The sequence below is a fragment of the Pteropus alecto genome, unplaced genomic scaffold (genome assembly GCF_000325575.1).
Source record: "Pteropus alecto unplaced genomic scaffold, ASM32557v1 scaffold106, whole genome shotgun sequence".
Lineage (NCBI taxonomy): Eukaryota > Metazoa > Chordata > Mammalia > Chiroptera > Pteropodidae > Pteropus > Pteropus alecto.
Genome location: NW_006442103.1, coordinates 135457 through 141456, shown reverse-complemented (window position 1 = coordinate 141456; position 6000 = coordinate 135457). Strand labels below are relative to the sequence as shown.

Sequence of the window (6000 nt, the reverse complement as noted above, 5' to 3'; positions counted from 1 at the left end):
ACAGCACTGGGTGGGACAGAGGAGCCAAGATTCTTCCTCACCTCCTCTGGTGGAGATGGAATTCTTGAGTAGTTAAGAAGCTGGCTTTGGGCTCAAATCCTGTCTCTGCCACCCTCTAACTATATAATCTTGGGCAAGTTACTTTGCATTTCTAAGCCTTGGTTTTGTCATCTGTAAAATGTTGATGATGGTACCTAACTTGTCAGGCTTTTGTGAAAATTGAAAGAGAAAATGAATGTAAAGTGTTTACTATAGCACTGGCACATAGAAACTGTTCAAGAAATATTAGCAGTTAAAAGCATTATAGTAAGGAGAGGCAAGTTCACTTTCCCAAGCTCATTTCACTCATTGGTTTGACCCTTGGTTGACATGTCATCTCTAAAGCCTACACTGTGGTGAAACAGAAACTGACTCAAGGGGTCAGTACCAGAGCTCTGCCATAGCACTCACGATAGAAGAAACCCAGTTTTATGCCCCTTGACTGAGCTTTGAACCCCTAAAATACTCCAGGCACATTTACATTTGAGATGTGGATGAGTGCTCTAATCAAGAGCTGTGGCAGAGAGAAGGGATGAGACAGTGGAGTAAGGAGGAGGAAGGGAGTGGAAAGTAGGAATGGAATGACTTGGCTGTATGTGGATTTAGATGTAGGACAGCCAGAAAGAAGGTGATAGATGATTGAGAGGGAGGGAGGGGAAGGGAGAAGAAGGGAAGGAGAAAGAATATGAAAGAATGCTGTAGGGATAAAGAAACAAGAGTGAAGGAGTCAAGAGGTATGTCAACATATGGTTTAAAAAAACTGGCAGATGTAGCTATGTGTCTGTTACATAAGGGTAACTTCAAAGGCATCTGCTTTGTAAATTATGGGTCATGGAGCAGGAAAGGGACCATCACAAAAGGCAGGTGTTCCTCTCCTTGACATCACCTGGGGATTGTGAGATGTGTTTTCCTCCATCTTTTGATTACTCTATGAACTTTGTTTCATTTCATTGATGGTTAATGTCTCCACGATATGTCTAAACCATAAGCTTAGATTTCCAAGCTACTCGAGCCACAGACTATGAAAGGTGAATCCACAAGATTAGAATTTCATCACAAAACCAAAGAATCTTAGAATTGCAAGACCTCACTCCATGCAGTAAACTCTTCAAAAGCACATTTGGCAGATGGTCATTCAGTCCAGTATACCCCTCTCTATTGTCGGAGTTCACAAAAAATCAGACCATCTTTTATTGGATACCTCTAAAAGCCAATATAAAAATTTCTCATTCTTGTGTTGAGCTAAATTTTGTCTTCTGGTAACTTTCACACACTGGACCTAATGTCACCAGCCAAAGCCACTGAATAATGAGAGTTCTCATTTCTTCATGACAGAACTTCAAACCCTGGCTAGACATCCATGGTCCCTTAAATTGTTCTTCATTTTGATGGTTTCAGACCTTTTCCCATTTTGAATGACCTCTTCTGGGCAGAATATAATTGTTATTGCTTCTCTTCAATCATGATGCTCAGAACAAAACATAGTGGACAGTTTCTGACAACAAGACAGAATAAGGTACTAGAGCTTGCCCACCCTGCTCAGAACAAAACATAGTGGACAGTTTCTGACAAGACAGAATAAGGTACTAGAGCTTGCCCACCTATCCCAACACATACTTCAAAGACTTGTAAATGTTAAATGAAATGTAACCTAAAGGTGATATGTGACACAGTCAAGCTCAAACAACCATGCCTATAACAAAGAAAAGTATTACATCTGTGATAGTAAAACTGAGGTCACAGAGTGGTAGCTCATGGATGCTTTGGTTATGCCTGGATGCTGGGGGCTGGCTTTGATTTGCTCATTCAAGGGAAGGAGACTTTGCCTTGGGTTCATGAGATGTGGAGTTTTGCAAAAGCTCTTAATTCTGCATTAAACTGGGTCCTCTACCAGGTGTAAAGTCTATGACAAAGGGGCAAGAAAAGCCTGCACACTGGCCCTGGAAGTGATAAGAAAACCTACTAGGGCTTTGAGTAAAATGAAAAAGAAAAATTATCCTGGAGAATTTAAAACCTAAGCCCTGTGATATGCACTGGTTTGAGGCCTCAATATTTTATTGTCTGCACAGAGTGTGAACCATATGCTGAGAAATTAACACAAGGACTGGTTTAGTGCCATTGACTTTCCCAGGGCCTTAGCAGAAGCAAATGCAAAAGAATTTTGCATAGACTTTTCCCACAATCTAGGTCAGATGGGACTGTGGCAGGGAAAAAAAAAAATTAAAACATGAACAAAACCATCTGTGAAGACGAAGGCACAAAAAGTAAATTTACATTGGTAAAAGAGCAGACACAATAAGAAAATTCAAATGCCAAAAATTAAAGATAATAAAATAATGTGAAAGAAAATGAGTATGCTCAAAATGTTTAATAAGCTAGAAGAAGGAATAGAAACCATAATGAAAATAGGACAGTATGATAAAAAGAATAGGAAGATTAAAAAAATCAAATTATAAAAAACTGAGAAGTTAGTCTCTAACATTAAGTGAGTAGACAAATAGCAAAACAGAGACAGTGAAGGTAGTAAAGTTAGTGAAGTTGAAATAGCTACTAAGAAATGACCTCAAAATGCACTGAGAGATAAAAAGAAGGAAAGTATAAAAATGAGCTAAAGAGATATAAAGTAGAGAATAAGACTCTCCAGCACATATATCAATGAAAGTCTAGAAGAGAATAGTAAAGATAATGGAGAAGCACCCATCAAAAAGGTATATGAGAGTATCCCAAAACTAAAGAAAAAAGTACGTGGGCTTTATTTAAAGAAGCACAATTATATCTGAGTTGATAAATAAAAACACAGTTTGTGGTCATTACAAACTGCTACTATGAGGATGTTTCTTGGGTGTACATAGGTATCTGTCTGTCTATCCGTCTATGTCTGTCTGTCTGTATGTATATGTACATATGTACTCAGGAGTAGAATTGCTAGGTTACATCTAGACCTGGATTACTGTTTGATATGCATAGTGCCTATTTCAATATACTGTGCACAGTAGGTATTCATCCACTGTGGATTTGCAGATGTGGTGTGGGAATCTTTGAATCTACTTTTTAGATTCTCTGCCTCTGCTATAGGAACATAGCATAAGGCGCACGATTCTTGTTTAACTTTAGGATATATGAAGCGTATGTCCACAAGTCTGCAGTTCCCAGGCTTCTGTTTTCTCCATCAATGCTTGCTATTTTCACTGTTGTTACCTTGAATACTGTATAATGGAATAATGAGTTTTAACTCTTATTTCCCCTTTCCATTCTCTGTCTCTCTCTCTGTCTCTGCTGTGTCTGTCTGTCTGTCTCTCTCACACACACATGCACACACACAAACTACACACTCATACTCTTACTATTTATATATGTCTTAGGTTTGACTCTCTGCAGAGGAGGCTTCCCAAGTGTCTTCAGGGCTGAAGCTCCTTGCTCTCCCTCACTCTAACCTACTCTCTCCATTTTGGGTTCTACCCAGCAGCATATTCAGGTGTTCCCTGGGCGTAATATTGGGGAAGATGTATAGTACAGTGCAAAGAACATGATATTTGTGAAGAAGACACTTGAATTATAGTCTAGAGTCAATACTTATAAGCTGGTGGAAGTTATCTAAAATTTCTGTATTTATTTTTTTCCCAGCAATAAAATGTGGGTTAATACTATTTATCTTCATTTTTTTGGAAAAATATTTGCATGCCTAAACTGTCCCAAGGACTGTTCTAGGTGTAAAGACAGCAGTGAACAAAACCAGTAAGATACCATGTGGGGTCTCTATTGGGATTAAATAAATCAATGGCTGTAAAGTGCTTAGAATAATTGCAGAGGTCGAAGGTGTGGTTGGCAATTTTCTTGCTTAACAAATGTTTATTGACCACTTACTAATGTTCTAGTCAGTGTTGTCACCACTGGGGATATAGTGTTGAGTAAGACCAGAGGCAAAAGATGAGAAAATAAATGAGTCAGTTAATTTCATATAGTTGTATGTGTGTATGATTAATATAAATCAGAACAAAACAAAAATAACTCTGGAAATCAACAGGAAAGTTTTATTTCAGAAACTTAAATGAAGCCAGTCAACTGAACAGTAACGCTAGAGGTAAAAAGAATCAAAAAGTAATGACAGGAGTAAAAAGAGAACTTAAGCAGATCAACAAGTGATGATCAGAACCAATGCAAGATCTGCCAGATCCAGAATACAGTGCAAAGACAATAGACTTAGAAACCAGCTGGGTAATCAGCAGTAAGCAGGTACCATTGTTTCTCTCACGGGGAAGGTGGGTCGGGGGAGGTGGTAATACTGGCAAAGCCTTCATGATACGTGGGCTTCCGATAGTACAAATTCTATAACCAATGATATCTGTGGCTTTTTTTAGCCAAATCATCTGTGATTCTTTGTTTCTAGTCCAACCTCTCTCCCATTCAGGAAATTCCTACTCTTTACCTGTGATGACCTAGGATTATAGACTTCCCAAGGTTAAAGGAAACCACACAGGACATATCACTTCAGCTGCTCCTCAGAATAGGAGGTAGGACCTCAGAAAGCAGCCCTGAGAAAAGGAGGTATGCTGGAATAGGAGTTAGAAGATCAAAATTCTAGTGTCAACCCAAGTCATTATTATACTTTGCCTCAGAGGGTTGTATGTTCTCTCTTTGATTTGATTTCCTCATTTACAAATTAAGGAGAATGATCCCTATCTCTCACAGTCCTTATGGGGATTAAACAAAATGGCATGTGTGAAAGCTCTTTGAAAACCAAAAATAGTCCAGCAGTGAAAGGCATGATTAACCTAGGGGCATGAACCACAGTCAGCTCCTGGGCAAAGTGGAAAGTGTCAGGGTTGACTTCTTCCCACCTAGGGATAATTGTGAAGCCTTGGGGAAATCACCACTTCCCTGTGCTCTGGTCTCCTGACCCCCAATATGTGGCTGTTAGTCTTACTCTGAAAGGTTGTTGGGTGATTTAATGAGTCTCTCCCCAGGAGAAAACAGTGAAAGTTGTAATAGCTAAAAAGTATCTGAGTCAACTGACTGTTGTGTATCTCCAGATAACTCCAACTTCTGCAGGTTATATACTGCCTGGCTTTTTGTTGATAAAAAACAGTTCTTGTCTTTAAGTCTGGAAGGATGTTAGCACTTGAAAATTTTGACATGCAGATAAACTATATAGAACTCTTCAAGTTTTTAAAGAGAGGGTGACAATTTGAAGAAAGTTAGACGTACCATGATCCATATAATCATGTTTCTTTTAACTTCCATCCACAGCTCCCCTCTTACCTAGTCCTTTACTCACTATTTGGGCAATTTTATGTCTTAATCACATAACCCCTTATTTATAGCAACAGTAATTTTTCTCTGTCATCTTAAACTGTTTTGGGGCAACACTAGCATAATAATATAGGCTAGGTAAGGGTTATCTGCAAGATCCAGAGTAGAGTGAGAGGCAGAGCCTATTCTACAGTTGAGTTTGGGAGGTTGGAAGCGTTAATGTTGGCAAAATGGAAGGAACCAGAATAAGGAGACATGATCCTTGAATTTTGGCAGCTCTCCAGTTGATTGAGAAGAAGATACACACACACACACACACACACACACACACACACACACACACAGACATGAACATTTCTATAATTACAAACTCTGATAAGTGCTGGGGGAACAGGTTCACAAAGCACACTAGTGTACAAGAAGTGGAGGTAGAGGCTGACCTAGTTCTGCCTTTGCTCACACAGAGTCTGGGAGGTCTAGGAAAACTCCTTTGAGAAATTACTTTTGAATTTAGATATGAGTAGGAAATAACTAGGCATTGGAAGAGGGTGAGGGGAGGAGAGGTCAAGAGCTTTCCAAGCAGAGGGAACTGTTTGTATAAAAACCTTGGGCAGGAAGAAGCTTTGCACAGTAGAGGAACTGAAAGCATATCAGCAAGGCTAAGTTACAGAGCAAGTGAAACTAGGGTGAGAGATGATGTTAGAGGGTAGA

General features: G+C 39.2%; 1 protein-coding gene across 1 annotated transcript in view; it reads left to right on the top strand.

Moving 5' to 3' along the window:
- Positions 1–6000, top strand: part of LOC102893768 (T-cell surface glycoprotein CD1a) — an 85441-nt gene that overhangs the window by 27865 nt on the left and 51576 nt on the right. The window lies entirely within an intron of this gene.